The sequence below is a fragment of the Mus caroli genome, unplaced genomic scaffold, assembly GCF_978045245.1.
Source record: "Mus caroli unplaced genomic scaffold, Mus_caroli_1 scaffold_9, whole genome shotgun sequence".
Taxonomy (NCBI): Eukaryota; Metazoa; Chordata; class Mammalia; order Rodentia; family Muridae; genus Mus; species Mus caroli.
The window spans coordinates 36,815,089-36,836,094 of record NW_028227264.1 but is presented as its reverse complement, the minus strand read 5'-3'; positions in this window follow the sequence as shown (position 1 = coordinate 36,836,094).

Genomic DNA, 21,006 nt, shown 5'->3' with positions numbered 1-21,006 from the left:
TTCTCTCATTATTGTGTCCACATTCTCTTCTTTCCTCAAACCTATTTCACTTCTGAAGGGGCTCTAGAGGGCCCAAGCATGACAAACATGGCTCTGGCATGTTTTCTCATTTTTTTTCCTCTTTTGGCTAAAAACTGTTAGTTACATCCCTAAAGCTAGCCACAAGGTCTGTTACCTTATTTGGCCATTTCTTCTCCCTGAGGCTGATCAACAAGTGTTGAATTCTAGCAACCAAAATCTCCTTAATGATTGTCTTAATAAAGATGTCTAATCAAAATTAAACAACTCATCCTAACACTGGTTTTCCTTTTGCATTTATAAACTTCCATCTGCCTATGGGTCCTATTTGTCTCCTTTCTGTCCAGAGACAGTCCTTTGGCCCTCACAGGCTAATATCCCTTCCTTGCTTTTCTTGTTCCCTCCTACTTCTCACTGGTCCTCTATCTCCTGTATCTTTGTCTCTTATTCCATGGTCTCTGTGTCTCTGTGTCAAATGAATATCCCTTGGGCTGAGAACTTAGTCTTGGAATATCCCATGCCAATACCTTTCCTATTAGCTTCTACACTTGTCCTCATCCCATTCGGAACTTAACCATTCTCAAATCATTTCCATGTTTTTCTTATTTGTGTAACATTCTCTGAATTAAATAGTCTATGAATTTATCTATGTATATATCATCTATGTATCTATCGGTCTATGTATCGATCTGATCTATCATCTATCTATCTATCTATCTATCTATCTATCTATCTATCTATCTATCTATGTATCTATCTATCCATCTGTCTACCTTTCACCTACCTACCTACCTACCTACTTATCTACCTATCTCCATTTCTACCTCTATCTCTGCTTATGGATGCTTGATCCTATAGAAAATGATTATTGTGTCAGAGGTTAGTGATATAGTGAAAATGTAGGTTCTGAGTGGGCAGTCATATGACCTACAATGTTGACAACAGAGAGGAGTAATTCAATTCAAGAGATTTCAGGGAATGCTGGATATTATGTGGAAATTAGTAGACATTAGAAATGTAAGTAGAAAGAGATTATTTTACCTGGAAAAAAAACATGAACTATGAAGAGAAAATGATATGAAAGTTCAATTCCAGCTTGACTTAAAAAATCAGATCAGTTATTTAACCTGTTGAAAACTTACACACTTTTATTTTTATTTTTATTTTTATATCTATATCTATATCCTGACTGCAGGTTTTTCCTCCTTCTCCTACCCCAAGTCTCTACCCACCTCTTCCCCTCTCCTTCAGATCCACTTCCACCTCCTCTCAGAAAACAGCAGAAGTTTGGTAGATACAATGCCATGGAATTGGTATAAGACTTCTTGAAATATAAGAAGATGAATAAACTTTACTGCAGAGGAAGGGAAAGATCTTGATGATATGCTGGAGAGAATATTCAATGTAGATACAGTGTTTATACCAAAATGCATGGACATTTGAATGGTTGTTCTATCTGGCTAGTGGGAGTTGAATTTTGAAAGAGTGATAAATGGATGGAGTTGCAGGGAAGATGTGAAGTACATCTGGGTAAAGAGGTCTTAGGCTTGGCTCACGCTGAATCAAAGACTCAGAAGTGACATTTAGTGAAGACTGCAAAAACATGGGTTGTATCAGAGATATAGAACACATATAGATTTTATCTGTACAGCATTTAAAAAAATAGTTTTAGTTTTTGAAAAAATTTTTTTTTCTTTAACTTTCCATTGACTCTTTGGGGGTTTCCCATTATACATCCCAGTCCCACTCATCTCCCTGTTTTCTCATAGCCATTCTCTGCCCTGCAAATAAAAAGCATGCAAACAAACCAAAGTATCTCATCATGGAAGCTGTCATATGTCACAGTGTGTCCCATCCGGAGAAGCTCCCCAGAACTGCTTCAGCTAGGCCACTCAATGGCACCATCAGCAGGAGGCAAGGCCAACTCATCTGCTTTTATGCCCTAAGGCCAGCTCATCTGCACTCACTTCTTCAGAGGCAGTGCCACCTAACAACCCAGTCAAGGTACAGGGCCTGCTCTCCTAAGTGATGCAGCTGGAGATAGGCAGGGGTAGCTCACCTGCTGTCATGACCTCAGGGTCATGTCTCCCAACTGCCTCAGGTGATGAGGGGTGAGGTGATGAAGGACCATCTCTCACCTCTTGCCCAGGTCACCATATAGCAGATAAGTAGCAGGGACAGCTATCCCTTGCTTTTTTCCTCAGAGCTAGTTCACCAGGGTTAGCCCTACTGTGCTGTCCAGGGAGGTGTAAAGCACTCTCTAGAGTACTGTGGCTGGTGAGGGGCAGGGCCAGCTCTTCCAGCTGTCTCAAGTGGTAAGGGGTGAGGAGGGTGGAGTTTTTGAGAAATTTATACAAGGAAATTTATCATACCTACTACCATCCCCAACTCTCAGGTCCACCCAACCTCAGTATCTACTCTCTCGCCCACTGAGTTTAGATCATGCTGTTCAGCTATACTTGAGGCTGAGGATTGCTCTGGAGTATAATCAACCTACCTTTCAGGAATCACATCATTAAAAACAAAATCCAACTCCCATTCTCCTAGCATGTGTGAAATTCCAATAGCTCTTAAGCTAGTGATGGGATTTCATGCTATCCCTCTACTTCATCATGCATACCTTGCTTGGCCAGATGCTATCGTTGCTTTCATGATGAGATAACTGTGTGAGATAGATAATTATTTTTCTCCTCCAGTAGTATGCACGGCACTTTCCAATATTCTGAAAGCTGGCCCGTAAGAATGAAGCCTCCAGGTCAGTACCTCTCTGATTTTCCATATTGTGTGACTTCACACAATATGTGTATCTTCAACAGTATCTTCCCAAAGAGTCTTGGAGGGGACCCAAGAGCACTGGAAATAGTCTGTAACTGTGTGAAGGTTTCTGGATCACCTTTGGCCAACAACTCAAAATGATGTAACCAGTTTCTGATACTAGGTTTTTCTTTGCTACGATGTGATATTTAGTTGGGGTATTGACCTCCTTTTATAGAGTATCCCAATTTAAAATACTTTTATATGCATATATGTATCTATTTTACAGTACTAGGTTTCCACATGGCTTTTCAAAAGGTCTTTAGTGGTATTTAGTTCTTTCCATATTCCATGCTCTACTCTTATTATCCCCAACCATTTAATCTTTCCTGGATCATCATTCCCCCCGTTTTTTGTTTGTTTGTTTGTTTGTTTTGTTTTTGTTTTTTATTTGCATTATGTCACTACTGGATTCTATTTCCCATTCTTTGAGTGATTCTCTCCTCCTTTACCATGTTCTCTCACTAGTTTTCTAACATCTGTGAGTATTTAAAGTGGAGCATGCATATCTAAACAGTCAAAGCTAATATTCACATGAGAGAAATTATGAGTTATTTGTTTTTCTGGGTCTGGATTACCTCACATAGAAAGGTTATTCCAGTTCCACCCATTTACTTGTGAATTTTGGTTTTCTTAACTGTTGAATACATGCCATTGTGTAAATATGCCATATTTTAATTATTCATTGACTAGCTGATGGACATATAGGCTGCTTCCATTTGGCAGAGGACTGATATCTAGAATATACAAAGAACAACAAAGAAAAAAAAACAAAAAAATATTAACAGTTGAAATAAAAAATGCAACACTGAGCTAAGCAGAGTTGTCAAAAGTTGAAATATAAATGGCTGAGAAACATTTTTAAAAATGTTCAGGGGTTTGGAAAGACATTTAAGAGTTTAAGAGTGTGTATTGCTCTTGCAGACAACCTGGTTTCAGGTGTCAAAACTCACATACTGGCTTACATCTTGTTTTAATAGGTAAGGCCCCCATAGACTCATGTATTTGAATGTGTGGCCCATGAGAGTGGCACTATTAGGAGGTATGGCCTTGTTGGAGGAAGTGTGTCACTGTGGAGATGGGCTTCGAGGTCTCTGAAGCTCAAGCCAGTTCTTTCCTTGCTACATGCTGATCAAGATGCAGAACTCTTGACTCCTACAGTGCCACGTCTCCCTGTAGGATGCCATGCTTCTCACCATACTAATAATGGACTAAAACTCCTAAACTGTAATCAAGCCTTGGTTTCGGTGTCTCTTCACAGCAATGAAACCCTAAGACACAATCCCATAACTCCAGTTGATCTGATGCCATCTTCTGCTCTCCTCAGGCACTGTATGCACAGAGTGCACAGACATATATTCAGGAAAACCTTTCATACTCAGAAAATAAAATAAATAAATCTTATTTTACAAAAACAAACAAGCAACAGTAACAATAAAAACCAACCACTCATCAATCATTATCCATCAAGAAGAGCAAATTAAAACGACACTGAACGACCCCAGTGTGACAAGTGTGAATAGCTCCAGTTAGAATGTGTAAGTTTAACACAAAACAAATAAACAAATTACAAAACTAAGTAACAGTATGTTGGCATAGACATATAGAAAAGGAAACATTTATGCTTTACTGGTGATAACATAAACTGGGGTAACCACCATGGAAATCAGTGCAGAGATTCTGAGAAAAGCCAGAAATATATTTACCACATCATTCACCTATATCCTACCCCTAAGCTTGTATCAGGGACTGTACATCTGACTGAAGAGAAACTTGCCCATTCATATTCATTGTTATTCTGCTCACAATTGCCAGGAACCATTTGTCATATGTCAAAATCTTGGTTTTGCACTTGGATAGTTAGTTCAACTTTGAATTCTAGTTCCTGGCTTTCACTGGTTTCTGAAATCTCAGGCGCCATGGGAACTGAGATGCATTTTTTGAGATTTGAAGGACTAAAGAGCAGAGTTATTATCGTGAATGAATTCTCTGTACTTCAGTTCTTCTGATGAGAACAAGGTACTCTTTTTTATATCAAAGTACTCTTTGGTATAGAGAAATATGAGAACCTTGAAGGGTCATAAGATAAATGAGTTAGGTAGGACTGGGCTGGAATTCCAGAGATATAAATTTAACATAATTTAAACTTTGTGGGTCTCTCCACTCTTACTTGTAAGATGAGAACCACATTGTGACATACTGAGAAATCTGTGAGCATTAAGTAAGACAACTATGTATGTTGGATACTATATTGATGGTAGTAAATAAATGTCCACTTTGGTGCATTTATGTGTTCTCTCATAGTTTTGTTCAGAAGATGATCTATCTGATTCTTTAGGAAGTTAATAAACCTACCTTGAGCATCTGATATATGTACATAGGCTCTGTTATGGAGAATACCATTCTCACTAAGTTCATAGACATAAATATCATATATCACAGCTCAGAGCTTTTAATGTGTTGGGCACAAATGTAGCTCACACACATTAAAGCCTGTATGGTACTGTGGCATTGTGCTCTCTGCAAGTTGGTGCCACAATCTCACTTCTAATGAAAGTATGCTCATAAGCTGACTTCATAGTATGCCATAGCATTTAGCCTGCAACCTATCACCTCTTCTTGATGCCATCCTAATTTAATCTTGACACTGAAGCATTTACAATGAGATAAAATTAATAATAATGATAATCTAGTCAGGTAAATGATGTTCACTTTCATTTTATCTTGTTCCTTGAACGAGGATGCTGTCTTGTGAAAGGTGAAACAGTGTCAGAGTTGTGAATCATAGTTTCACATTCAAAATAATGAGAAATCATATCTTTCTGCCTTTGCAGCTAAGAGAAGGAAATAGGGTTATTTCCATACGACTCTCAAGAATAAAGAAAAATAATCTGCAAAAAGCTTTACTCATGTCACCTCTCATTATTCTACTTTGAAGGGACAACACAAAATCAGAAGCAAGATGAGTTCAGTGTATTTGTGTGCACTCTAGAAATGGTGAGACATTTATTTCCACCTAGAACTGTCTTGGATCACGGCAGCAGTGTTTTTAAGAGTGTCTCAGATCTCTCAGAATGCACACAGTGATGTGCAGCATGCCACACAGTTACACAAAACACTTATTCAGCATAAAGTATCTTCATGGGGGCCCTACCGCCCTTACCCCTCGTTTCCACTTTCCACCCTCCAGTCCTCTCTTGGGAAGATGCATGCCTGTTCCATTTATGCTCAGCACCAGTGTTGCCATGGAAACTCTCCTCCTTTTCTCTACCCTCCCCAGTTACCAAGCACAGCTCTGGACTCAGTGCCAAGACCTCCTCTGTACAGACTCAATATTCTTTCAATGTTTAGACAAATCTGTTTGAAAACCTTGTTTACATTTTTTCCCACAACACCATAGCTTCGAGTCGGGGCCATCCATTTCCCAAGGATCTACTTATATTCTGGACATGGTTTCTTTCCTTTTTCTCCACCATAGCTCTAAAATAAAATTGAACTATTTGGTCTAATTCTTAATAGGACATAAAAGGCAACTCAGGGTCAGAGTCCACCCTTACGGTCAATTTTATCCAGTCCAGAGTAGAATTGAATACTTTTTGTATATTTTTTTCACTTAAAAATTTTTGTTTAATAAATGCAGCATTAACACATGTTTAAAGACAAGAAACTTTCCTTTAATTAGCTCTGGTTTCATGTTTGTTACAGTGCATCTGTGGATCTTACGTTATGCCAGGCATTAATTAGTATTCAGATATACAAATAATATGTTGGCTTCACATTGCTTAACCTTACAGGTAGGTTTTAAGCTGCACATTTTCTGTAGAATTTAAAAGTCTTGCTTATGGTTTAATTCTTGATTCCTATATTTAATGATGCAATTCACTGATGAAACTAAACCAAAATTAATGTTGTTGGGATGATATTTTATCCTTCTCCCCATTTAAAAATTGCCAGTTATGCCTGCAGAATTCCTAAATGTTAAACGTAGGTTTAGCTTAAAAAAATACTTACTTTGCCTTTTTATTTTAAGAAATTTGAACAGGTCAGTTCAACTCAGTGAACTATGCTGACATTTACATATTTTCACAGTAAACATGTATTTTTAAATCATTACTACCTCTGATCAACAGAAGAGGGAGCAATATTCCCTCCTTTTTGACACAAAATACTGTGGGGTTGTTTTCTCACCTTTCCCTCCTAAGCATAATCCTCCTCTGTCATAATCTCTGCTGCTGCTTTTCTCTCCCCCTTTTCTAATTTTTTTGAGGTGAAGTGGAGGAGGGGTGCGCAGTGGTGGCGGGAGTAGGACCACCCAGTTCGATCAAGGAAGCAAAGGTTAAATTCTTTCTGGTTTGTTACTATCTCTCAGGATATAGTTAAACGTTAGAAATCCTTGTCTTCTGTATATTTTTACTCGCAACAATACTTACGGGAATGAAATGCGCTGCACCTCCTTACAGAGAAGCCACAACATTGCGCAGGCAGTGGAGTGAATGTGAACGTTTTCCAGCTTGCCTGAGCCAGAGACTCTCTCATTGTTCTCTCTCTGAGCAGAGTAGGAACCGCGCACATCTGAATAACAGAGTCTTTTCTGCCTGGCGCAATCCTGGATTGTTACAGTCTAGAGGCCAGCCATGCTGTCACCGGCACAAATTGATTTAACCATCAATTGCTGTGGTCATTAAAGCTGCTAAAAGTCCCCGCCAAACTGATGAATTGCAACTGAATGTGAAATGAGTGTCTAAGTCTTTTTCCCACCACCTCATATCAAAGGCTATTGTATCCTTGCAAAGTAAAGGGTCGGGGGTTCAGGCTGCTGTTCAACAATGGGCTCTGTCAAAGGACAGAGCTCCATTCACACAAGCACTCCCAATTACAGTTTGCTTTCCATACCTTATTGTATGAAATTTGCATCCAACTAATACATTGAATTATTGGCATACTTTGGGTGTCAAAGGAGTCAATGAATGATTTGTCCTTGAAATACATGGAATCCAAAGCAGCTGCTGGGTCTTGTCTTGACAATGCCTGCAAATGGACTAATTTTCTCCCAGCTCACAGTTAGCACTTGTGGAAGCAATACACAATTTTTTCCACATTCACAACTGTGAACTCATTTCTAGAGTTTTTGAGAGGAGATACAGAAAAGGAATGGTATTGTCTAGCCTAACAATTATATTATAAACTTAAAAAAATCAGTATAACCTCCATGAGGCCAATCATTTACTACTACTACTACTACTACTACTACTACTACTACTACTACTACTACTACTACTACTATTTGTTTGCTTAAAGTAAAAGGATACATTGTAAAATTAAAACCATCCTTACACATATGTTTAAATACCCAGAAGAACTTTTGTTAATTCTTTTGGGAAGATCATAAATAGGAATTTTTCAGATTTTATGATTAAGCTCCTCAAAGCATTATGAACTGACCACACGGCACATGTACACACCTGTATGTTGGTATAATGTTTACCTAATTTAGCTGATAAGGGAGTCTGCAGACATGAGGGATCACTAAACTGCAGTCCTCCAGCTTCTGACACTGCAAAGGCAGCAGGGAATTCAGAAAACATTGAGTTTGCTCTCCTTGGTGTTACGTCTGTTTTTTCCTAGCAGATACTAATCCACAGAACAGTTCCCTTCATCTTGAGTCTTGACTTTAATGTGTTACATTATTTGATTTACCTATGTGCTTGTATATGCAACTTTAGCAAACGCATCATGGCAGTGTTTTCATGGTGCTCTTAGGGGCAGCTCTGTTAGAGAAACAAGCTTTAGGACATCAGAGAAAGCAAGCATCACTTGTAGTCCCAGCAACACATGGTGTTTATTTTCCTTCCGTGGTTCATCCTGCCAGGAAGTATTATCAAATGAGCAAAGACCAGATGTGGAAAACAAAATAAGTATGATTTGATGTTGGAGCAGGGGTGAGTTGGGACAGGATGGGAGAAAGAAAGCAAAGCCAGTGGCCACCATAGTGCTACAGAGAAAACAGGACAAAGAGGGGACGTTCACCACAAAGGTCAGAGGTTCAGGCCACACACCTCTTATAATGAATTGGCAGACAGACCCAGGTTTGTGTTTCCCTAGATTCTATTTACCATAGACTGTGAGTCGCCAGTAACTGTGTAGAAATCCATCAGCGAGAACTGTTACATTGGCCTCCAATTCCAAATGACCCTTAAAGAAGGTCACTTGATTTTTATCTCTAAGGATCTTTTGCTCCTCCTCCACTCAAAACAGGGCCATGGGGAGAAACAGCTCCCTCAATATAAAAGAGAACCTTGCATTGAAATGAAAAACCCATCTTCAGTTGTTTAGTAAATGATATTAAGTTGCTAAAGAATGTATAAAGGCATATACTGGGTCATATTTTTATTGTAAGTTTCCTATAAGTGAATGAAACAGTAGGGTATGTTAACTTTTTAAGCCCTATAATCAGATTAAAATTTTAGCTTAAATTTTTAACTATTAGTATCAAGTCATTACAATTATTACTTATTTAATTAGTATTTTATTGGATATGTACTTCAGTTTGAAGAGCGTTTTAGCATTATTTCCTTCAAACTCAAGAGAACAGTAAAGCTGACTGCTTTAATTTTATAAAATTCAAATACATATAATTTGTGCTTTGGGGAAATGTGCATACAGCCAATTAATATAATCCCTCAGTACTACTACAATGAGATGTACAAGACATATATTTACATCCATTTTATAGTTGATGGAAACTGAGTATTAGAGTCTGTTAATGGGTGCTGGAAAGATAGAGGAGGGGTTGAGAGTGCTAACTATTCAGACATGAGACAATAGTTCAGATTCTTTTTTTTTTTTATTAGCTATTTTCTTTATTTACATTTCAAATGTTATCCCCTTTCCTAGTTTCTCCTCAGAAAATCCCCTATCCCCCTCTCCCTCCCCCTGCTCTTGAACCCAACCACTCCCATTCCTGGTCCTGACATTCCCCTATACTGGGCCTGGAGCCTTCACATGACCAAGGGCCTCTCCTCCCATTGATGACCGACTAGGCCATCCTCTGCTACATATATAGCTAGAGTCACAAGTTCCACCATGTGTTTTCTTTGATTGGTGGTATAGTTCCAAATAGTTCAGATTCTAATAGCACCTAGGTGGCAAGACAAGAGTCCAGTGTGTGCCTGTAGATTTAGATTCTAGGAAGGTAGAGACCCTGGGATCAGTGGTAGTGGCTGGCTTCTAGCTGAAAGGGAGAGTCTCAAAAGGATATGTAGAGAGTGATAGGGAAGGGTGAGTACCTGACACTTTGGACACGGGTGCATGTTCTGTCACACATACATGTACACACACCACATACTCATGACACATTTGCACACCCAAATAGATAAAGATAAATAAATAGATCCTAATTTCTACTAATGTAATGTTCAATAATGAGAAAGTATAAATTAGGACCTTGGTTATATATATGGAAGATCCATTCATTATATTACAGTGTTTTGTAAATAATTGAAGATTTAAGTGTGATACAGATAATATTGACCTGGTATATCTTTATTGGACCTTTCATTTGATCTACTGTGTACATTTTTGTACCTTTAACATTTTTATTACTTAAATTCATTCTTTGACAATCTTAGTCATATATATGATATGGTTTTGGTTACTGTTACCCACCTTTCTCTCTCTCTCTCTTATCCCTGTTAATTTCCCCTTTCCCTACAAATTCCTTTCCTTCCTTCTGTTTCTCCTTTTGCTTTACTTTATGACCCACTAAGTTTAAGTAGAGCATTCTCTATGGTCATGGATTTAAAACTGGCCACTAGAGTCTTGTGGGCTCATGGGTAGATAATTGACCACTGGAGTCTGATGGATTGATGGGTGGGTACCACTGGAGAGCATGACTCCCCCTCTCCTGGAATCTACCTGTCTTTGTATTAAAAGTGAGTTTCTTGTAACAACATAGAATTTGGTATTGTTTGATTTTCTGGAAAGAGTCTTCCCATGTAGCTTAGGCTAGGCTGGTATTTAGTATGTAGTTCAGACTAGCTTCAAACTTACATCAAGTGTCCTCCATTGAGGGAGATGCCAGGAGGCCATTGATAGATCTGAAACTATAGCTGTAGGGGGTATCCCAGTATATTGAAAATGCCAGGACCATTGTAAGACTGTTGCCAGAGGCAGCAACAGGTTTGGAGCAGAGCTAGCCTACGTGTACTTCAGGTGGCAGAGCCAGAAGAGTGGGACACTCAGTCCATTTGGATCCTAGATAAGATGATGAAGGATTCAACAATCCTGAAAATTTAGACTTTTACAGAGTATGGTTTTGCTTGGCTGTAAATGTTACTGTAACATAGTTTTTTTTTTTTTTCTTTTTAGAATAAGATAGTATTTATCCGTTGTTTGCTTTTTCCTCTTTCCTTTTGAATTTCTTCTTTAAATTCTTATTTTTACTAGATATTTTCTTTATTTACATTTCAAATGTTATCATCTTTCCAAGTTTCTCCCATGGAAACCCTCTATCCCATTCCTCCTCCCCCTGCTTCTATGAGGGTGTTCCCCCACCCAACCACTCACTCCTGTCTCCCCGCCCTCACATTTCCTTACACTGGGGCATTAAGCGTTCACAGGACCAAGGGCCTCTCCTCCCATTGATGCCCGACAAGGCCATCCTCTGCTACATATGTAGCTGGAACCATGGGTCCCTCCATGTTTACTTCTTGGTTGGTGGTTTAATCCCTGGGAATCTCTGGGGGGGGGGGGTTCTGGTTGATGATATTATTGTTCTTCCTATGGGGTTGTAAACTCCTTTAATCCCTTCAGTCCTTTCTCTAACTCCTCCATTGGTGACCCTGTGCTCAGTCCAATGGCTGGCTGCGAGCATCTGCCTCTGTATTTGTCAGGCTCTGGTAGAGACTCTCAGGAGACAGCTACATCAGGCTTCTCTCAGCAAGCACTTCTTGGCGCCCACAATAGAGTCTGCATTTGGTGACCGTAGATAGGATGGATAACCAGGTAGGGCAGTCTCTGGATGGCTATTCCTTCAGTCTCTGCTCCACACTTTGTCTCCATATTTGCTCCCATTAGTATTTTATTCCCCTTTTGAAAAAGGACCGAATCACCCACACTTTGGTCTTCCTTCTTCTTGAGTGTCATGTTATCTGTGACTTGTATCTTGGGTCTTTTAAGCTTTTGGGCTAATATCCACTTATCAGTGAATGTATACCATGTGTGTTCTTTTGTTATTGGGTTACCTCATTCAGGATGACATTTTCTAGTTCCATCCATTTGCCTACGAGTTTCATGAATTCATTGTTTTTAATAGCTGAGTAGTACTCTATTGTATCGATGTACCCCATTCTCTGTATCCATTCCTCTGTTGAAGGATATCTGGATTCTTTCCAGCATCTGGCTATTATAAATAAGGCTGCTATGAACATAGTGGAGCATGTGTTCTTGTAATATGTTTTCTTTTTTAATTTCACTTGAACCCACAGGTAAGATAATTTGGATATTTTTAAAGGAACACACAGTTTAATGTTTTTGAAAGTTTTATATTTATATTGTGGTATGAACATGAGATCTTGGCTTGATTTGTCATGCTCCTTACTAGCTTTGCAATTTAGATAATTTTTGCTTGGATAGAATTTTTCTGGTTACTATTTTGTTTTATGTCATTCTGGAGTCCTGGCTAAGAAATCATCGCTAAGAGTGAGTTATGCAGATTTAACCTTTGACCTATTCTAGTGGCTTAATTGTTTGTGGTCTTGCACTCAATTTTTTTAATCGATTTGAGTTAATTTCTGAAATTTTTGTGTCATAGGGTCCATCTTTACTCTTCTGCATATAGATGTATAGTATTCTCACTGTCATTTATTGAAAAGACTATATAGAAATCAATAAACTATACTTATTTCATTAATTTTTTGACTTTCTGTTTTGTTCCTTTGTTTCAATGTGGTGCTTAGCACGTGCACGAATATGCATGTGTATGTGTATATGTGTAGTGTGTTTGTGTGTGTGTGTGTGTCTACATACACACACACATATATGTATATATATGTTCATGCAAATATAACCATGTCTGGAGGCCAAAGATTAATGTCCAGTGTCTTCAGTTGTTTTCTATGTTATTTTTGAGACAGAATCTCTCACTGATTAAGCAGTTCAATGAGGCTGGTCAGCCAATAAGCTCTAGGGATTTGCCTGTCTGTGGACCCACAGTGGTGGTGTTATGGATGTGTGTTGTCATGACTTATTTTAAATGGTGTTAGGGATCCAAACTTCATGATTGTGTCACAGACATATTATCAACTGAGCATGCTTTCCAGACCAAAAAGAGAGAAAAAAATGTTTTCATGCCTGTAGAGAGCCGTGCAGCAAGCAATTGCCATTATAAGATGGCGCCGGCCTCCGCTGTGCCTAACTAGTAAACAAGCCTTGTATGCAGGTGCGAGAGTGAACTCATGCCTAGTCACTGCCCATCTCGGGGTGTAGTAATGGGTGATGGGCGAGCAACAAATCAGGAGCTGACACGCCACATCAGGTGCTGAAACGCCATGGCTGAGGGCTATATAGGCAACGCCATTTTCTGGGGTCTGGGTCTTCCCTCTTGAAGAAGCAATAAAGCTTTTGCTGCAGAAGATTCCGGTTGTCCAAGTGTGTTCTTGCCGGTGAGAATGATAGCTCGGGACACATGCCTTTGATAACAATAGCTTTATGATATGCTTTAAAATCAATGAGTATGAATCTTTCAATGTTGTTTATTTTGTTTAAGATTACTTTATCTACTCAGATCTACTCAGGATCTTTACTTTTTTTGTGAGAAATGACACTGGGAGTTTGAAAGAACTTATATTAATATGCAAATCAGCTTTAAATAGTAGTTTAATAATGTTAGTTATTCAAGTCTTAAGAATATAATTGTAAAAAATATTTTCTTTAATTTATTTTGACAATGTTTGATATTGTTCATTTAGATTTTTTTCCTTGATAATTTAGTCTTAGTATTTTTATGCTATTACAATGGGATTGTTTTCAGTTTTGACTACTTATGTTTACTAATAGAATACTACTAATTTGTATACCTTAATTTTGTAAACCTAAATTTACTAATTCCCTTTTTATGAAACTCCTTCAAAAGTCAAACATAGGCAGAAAAGAAAAAGTTGACAAGAGAGAGTTCCTGAAAATAGGAACCAAAAGAGGTACATTTATATAAAATAAATAAGATTTTAAGTCAAAACTGTAAAAAAAAAAAATACAAATAAAACTTTTATGTAGCAGTCGCAAGTAATATAAAAGATGTAATAATTATAAATATTCACCCCACCCAACTAGAAAACTAACTAAATAAGAGAAATATTAACCAATTTGAGTAGAGAGGTACACTGAAAGCAGCAGAAAAGACTTCAATATCACACTTTTAATTTAGACAAATCATGTCCATAGAAGATCAATAAGAAAGTATTTAGGTTAAATACACTTTGTTTCTAGTGTACTAAGAGCATTCCACCCAACAACAGCAGAATATATATATTTTGAACATTCTTGACATTGGTTCATATGCTACACCATAAAACAGAAATTAAAAATTTAAGAATATAAATACTCATACAGGTTATTTTTTATAATGGCAATGATATAGAGTTTGAAATCATAAAAGAATGTTGGAAATTCAAATATTTGGAAATTAAATGTTGTGCTACTTAACATTTCATAAGCCAAGAAGATTAAAGGTGACATTAAAAATAGCTGAGAGACAAAGGATGAAAATGCAACAAACCCCCAAGGAGCTAAAGGGATCTGCAACCCTATAGGTGGAACAACATTATGAACTAACCAGTACCCCAGAGCTCTTGACTCTAGCTGTATATGTATCAAAAGATGGCCTAGTCGGCCATCACTGGAAAGAGAGTCCCATTGGACATGCAAACTTTATATGCCCCAGTACAGGGGAACGCCAGGGCCAAAAAAATGGGAATGGGTGGGTAGGGAAGTTGGGGGGAGGGTATGGGGGACTTTTGGAATAGCATTGGAAATGTAATTGAGGAAAATATGTAATAAAAAACATTAAAGAAAAAAAAAGAAAATGCAACAAACCAAACTAAGAGAATACAGTGAACAGTTCCAAGATGATATTTTATAATGCACCTCAAAAAAAAAAAGAAGAAGAAAGTGCCCTAGTAATGCTATATCTTAAAGCACAAGATAGATAGATAGATAAATAAATAAATAAGTACATAAATAAGTAAATGACAAACTTTGAAGATCAAGGAAACAAGGAAAAGTAAACAAGAGAGGAAGCATAAACATAATACACAAGATCAATGAACTTTATGTTGTTTTCCCAAAGGAAATAAAATTGGCAAAACATCAGTGAAACTCTCAATGAAAACACAGAAAATAGATTCAGATCAGCAAAATGAGACTAGAAATGGTGCCACAGAGACATAAGCATTGAAAGGGTATCTTTTGAGAAATTAACCACATGCCAATAAACAGGCTAGTTTAGATGAGTTGAATAAATTCCTAAAATGTGCTCTCTAGTAAGAATAAATGAGAAAGAAACAAAAACGTGGAAAAAAACATGAATAAGGAATTTGATCAGAAATAAAATGTCTCCCTTCAAAGAGCAGTTGAGGATCAGACAGCTTTACTGCTGACTCTTATGGTACCTTTCTGGAAGAACTGGTACCAATCCCCAAAGACTTAAAGAGTAATGTTTAACAGTAGAGGACTTCTAGGTCTGTGCTTATTCAGAGATGATGCACTTTACCCTCAGGAGACTGGAGGCCCCAGGAAGTTTAGAGGTCAGGTTGGGTGGGGATTGGGGGAATCCATGTAGAGATGGGGTGGGGTGGGGAGGAGGTGTGGGATGTGGAGCAGATGGAGGGTGGATGTGGGGGCAGGGAATGGAATATGGAGTGTAAAAAATAAATTAAAAATAAAATAAAATTTAAAAAAGAGTAATGATTAAAATGGAGTGTTTCAAACTCATGTGACAAGCCAAGGTTTCTTTGGTACCAAATCTATGCAAGAGTACTACAAGCAAAATACAAATGCAGCTATAGGACAGTATCCATGATGAGTAAAGATGCTGAAACACAGAACAGAATACTAGCAAACTGAATTCAATGGTTTATTGAGATCATTTGCTAAGATCTGGTGGATTTTTGTCTCAGGGTTTACATATAAAAGTTAATAAATGTGAAACACAATATTACCAAATGAAGGACACAAACCAATCAATAGATGCAAAAATAATTTAATAAAATCGAACATCTATTATGTTTTTAAAATAGATACAACAGCCATGAACTTCAGCATAAAACAGCTGTACATGAGAAGCCCATGGCTAACCCTCTCAGAGATTAACCTTAAATGTCCCCACCTCACTTCTAGTCAACACATTAGAAGTCCTAGTCAGGGCAATTGAGCAACAAAAGAGGAAATGAAATGGCTTACAAATCAGAAAGAAAGAAGCAGAATTTTCTTTGTGCCAAGTTTGCTGCGTGTATCTATATAGAAAATTCTGAAAAAGCCATCATAAATATTATCAGAATTGCTTCATTTACTAAAAAGTTCCATTTTTTTGTCAGCGAGGAATGCTACTTCAAATATTTATTGAAAATTGAATACTGTCATAAACTTTCTTCCTCAGCAACATGATATGGATATCCTAGCAACACTGAGATATGCTATAACATGGATTTATTTAGAAAATGCACAGAGAGCAACAGAAGCCTATCTGACCCTGAACTGCTCTCTTAAGGGAAACATTTTATTACTGATTGAATTCCTCGTTCATTATTTTCTGTTTATGTGCTCTGCTTCTTTCTCATTTACTGTTATCAGAGTGCAAGTTTTAAGAGTGTTTCCAGCTCTTTTAAACTATCTAGTCGGTTGGCTTAGAGTTAATTAATTCTCCATAAGGCTATCTTGGGATTCTTTTGTTTGTGTGGCATTCTTTCTAGTCTCATTTTGATAATTTAAACCATGTAAATAATTTACATCTTTTTTTTCTTTATTAGATTCACTTTTATTTCGTCAATTTTATTCCATTTTTACAAAGTGGCTATGATTTTGGGGGGAAGGTGGGTTGGGAATGTTAAATGAGTGTATACTTTGGAATATATTAAAGCCCCAGGAATTGTCTATTTTAAGTGGTCAGATTAGAAGGTATATGGTATATGTGCATATGTGTGTATGTGTGTTCACTCATTTTGGGAGGGATTGTAGACATACACATGTCAGAGCCTGCATATGGATGTCAGGACAAAATACAGTGTAGCCTCTTGTTATTCACTTTGCTTGAGACAGGATTCCCTGAGTTTTGCCTCTGAGTGTTCCAAGCAGGCCCTGAACTTTCCCAGGATCCCCACTCTTGTTTTCCCACAAAACTACAGAGGCTTACTACACTCCTGGATTTATGTAGCTTCTAGGGATTTGATCTCAACCCTCATACCTGCTCAATATTTGCTTTACCCACTCAGCCACTTCTCCAGCCTTTACAGGAATTGTATCTCAGTAAAGCAAATTTAAAAATATCTTCAAAGTTACTGCTCCTGGGCATACATGCAAAAGATTTTCTACCCTACCACAAGAACACATGCTCCAGTATGTTCATGGGAGCCTTATTCATAATAGCCAGAAGCTGGAAAGAACCCAGATATCCCTCAACTGAAGAATGAATACAGAAACTATGGTTCATTTACACAATGGAATACTATTCAGCCATTAAAAATAAGGGCATCATGGATTTTTCAGGTGAATGGATGGAACTAGAAAATATTTTCCTGAATGAGGTAACCCAGAACCAAAAGGACATGCCTGGTATGTACTCACGGATAAGTGACTATTAGTCAAAAAAGTACAAAACACACATGATAAACCCCATAAGAGTGAGGGTGTTTCAATCCCACTTAGAAGTGGGAGGAAAAGAATCATCAGAGGCAGAGAAAAGGAGGATCTTGGGAATGAGAAGTGAGTGGTAGGGGGAAGGGGAGGAGGAGGATCAGGTATCAGGAGAGAGGCTTAGAGGACCAGGAGAATGAATGGAAATATGCAGAAGTGTGGGATGGGAGGAGGAGAGTGGCTTTCAGGACTCAATGCGGATGACCTTAGCTGAAATGTCCAACTGTGGGGAGATGAAACCTGAAAAGATCACCTCCAGTAGATAGATAGGGCCACTAGTTGAGGCATGAGGCCACTCACCCATCTTCAAAACTTTGGGCCCCGAATTGTTCCTATACAAAGGAAATGCAGAGACAAAAATGGAGCAGAGATTGAAAGAAAGGCCATCTAGTGACCAGCCCAGCTTGAGATTTATCCCTTGGCCAAACACCAAATCCTGACACTATTGCTAATGCCATGTTGTGCTTGCAGACAGGAGCCTAGCATTACTGTCCTCTGAGAGGCTCTTCCAACAGCTAACTGAGACAGATGTAGATACTTGCAGCCAATCATTGGCTTGGACTCCTATGGAAGATTAGGGGAAGGATAGAAGGAGCTGAAGGGGGTAGCAACCCCATAGGAAGACCAACAATATCAAATGATCTGGACCCCTGGGAGTTCCCAGAGACTAAGCCACCAACCAGAGAGGATACACACGCTGGTCTGAGGACCCCAGCACATATGGAGCAGAGGACTGCCTTGTCTGGCCTCAGTGGGAGAAGATGTGCCTAATTCTGTAGTAATTTGACACCTCAGAGAAGAGGAGGGTTGGCTGGATGGGTGGGGAAGCACCCTCTAAGAGGCAAAGGGGTGGGGGCATGAGGTGAAGAACTCTGGACAGGGGACCAGGAAGGGGGGCAACATTTGGAATGTAAATAAATAAAACAATTAAAAAAAAAACTTACAAAGTTTGGTTTTGAAAACAATAAAGAATCTTCTGAGCTTAATTTCTGTAAAAATACATAAAAATGATGGGCATTGGTTATTTTTACTTTGCCTTAGTGGTCTGTTTTAGGGATCATTTTGGATAATCTGTTTATATGAGAAATAAATTAAAATGCTGATAGCTTCTCCTTCACCACTGTTGTGTCTGCAGTTAGACGTGCCCCGAATTGCATGCCACAATTGTGGTACAATGGTAGGAGTTGAGGGTAAAGTGAGTTCACTGGCTCTGTGTTAGTCATAAGTAATTGTTTCTCAGATGAAGTGTACTGCTTTGCATTGTAAGCATATTAAAGCAGTATGTCAGCATCTACTCTGAATACTAATCCTTATCTGTGAAGAAACACAGGGACTAGACGGTCAGTTAGGATGATCTTTGTGGCTTAATGCACCACAGAAAACCTCCTTAAATCTGTCCAGTAAGGAATCCTGTTGCCAGAAGGCAATGAATACAAGCTAAGGTCTAGAAAGGAGAGAGTCATGTAGATGCCTCCCATGCAGAAATTGTCTTATAGTTACATACATATATTAAAAAATCAGCATGGTTCATGCTGTCAAATTTATCCAATACATTTTAGCTTATAGGAAAAAATGTGCAAAATTGCTTGAATACTACCCTCTTGAACCACCTTATATTTTAAGATTTATTATACAAGTGCTGAATAGGTAAAACACATGCTGTGTTTGAGAGGGGAAGTGGAGTGGGAAAAATCAGACAGACAGGAGTGAGGTGATTCCATGGGAAGACATTAATCAGGAGGGTCAAAGCAGGCCTCTATTGAGATTTGATGGAGACCCCAGGAGCAAGGCACATTGGGATTCCGAGAATGGGTTTTCCATTGAAAATGGGAATTGTACTGTGGAATGATAAGGAGACAAGTATGGCTGCACAATAGTAAACAGAGTCATAGCAGCAGACTCAGATGGGACCCAGGGTCTCAATTCTCTGGACTTTGCCAGAACTTTGTCCTGTTCTCTGTAGGCATTCAGTAGAAGAGATTATGGATTGACATGCATTGAAAGCATCATTTCGGAGACTGATTAGAAGTAAGCAGTGATGGCAGGAAAGAAGTCATGCACAAGAGCTAGGTAGCTATAGCAACAGCGTGAAATACTGTCTTAGATTAGGGTGTTATATTGGAGTTGGTAGCAAACACTTATTGTTAGAATTTGTGTTGAAGATAGAACCAATAGAATTTGCTGATAAATGGTAATGCATATTGGGGAGAGAAGAGAAATTAAAGTTATTGGAAGGTTTTAAGATTGAGCGGTTATAAAATTGAAGGTGATGTTTGTTATGGTGAAGATCACCATGGGAGGAGCAGATTTGCTGTAGGCAGGGAATTAAGGGTCAAGTTTTCACTAGCTTGAGTTTAAAGACCCCAGTAAATATCCCAGCAGAGAGATTGAAGAGTTGTTTACATTAAGATTGGACTATAACAGAATAGATGTAGAAAATAAATGTCTCAAGAAAGCTCAATGGACATATTTCATTCTTAATTAGAAGTGATTACTTATGCCAAGACTCACACTGGGTAAAAGATTAGTAGATTATGAGAACTTCTCTTCAAGTCCAGTTTCCAATTTCTGCTAAAGGAGACTATGTAGTAGCATTGGCTTGAGGGGACTTGAAGGAAAGGGAATTGAATGAGAAAATGAAGAAACATAACCAGCAAACTTTTGAGCATGATTGAATTTAAGGACATATATCCAATATGGGGCCCTCAGTGTGATCATGTTTCTTACATGGGCAATGCTCAGCTGTGTGAATGAAAACCAAAAAGAGGTAGAAGATAGGATTTAACTAGAACTGAGCTTTTGGATGGAGAAAGGAAGGGCAAATGCACTTGGAGAATACAAGAGAGTGACTTTATTGAAGAGTCAGGCCATTTACACAGAGTAAAAACAATGAGATGTCAATGGAGTTGTGCTGTAGAAGGAGATGGAAAAAAGACAATTTCATGAGAATTGGCTGTATCAAAAAATCTGCCACATTTGTTTTTATAGCTGTGAGTGGTTCTGAGCTGTAAACATTCCTTATTCAAAGATTATGGCCTCTATAGTGGAAATATGGCTTGGATAACCTGTCTGGTCATTTCTCAAGTACCACGGGAACAAGCATTAATATACAGGGCTCTCTGGTCCATGTCTACACTCCTACACTACTAATTCCCAAAGACAACCAAACTCACTAAAAATAATGTTTCATTTTCATTAAAAAAATTATGGAAGCAGAATCTGACCTTGTTTGAAATTAACTGTTGAGAAGCAGGCCATAATTCATATCAT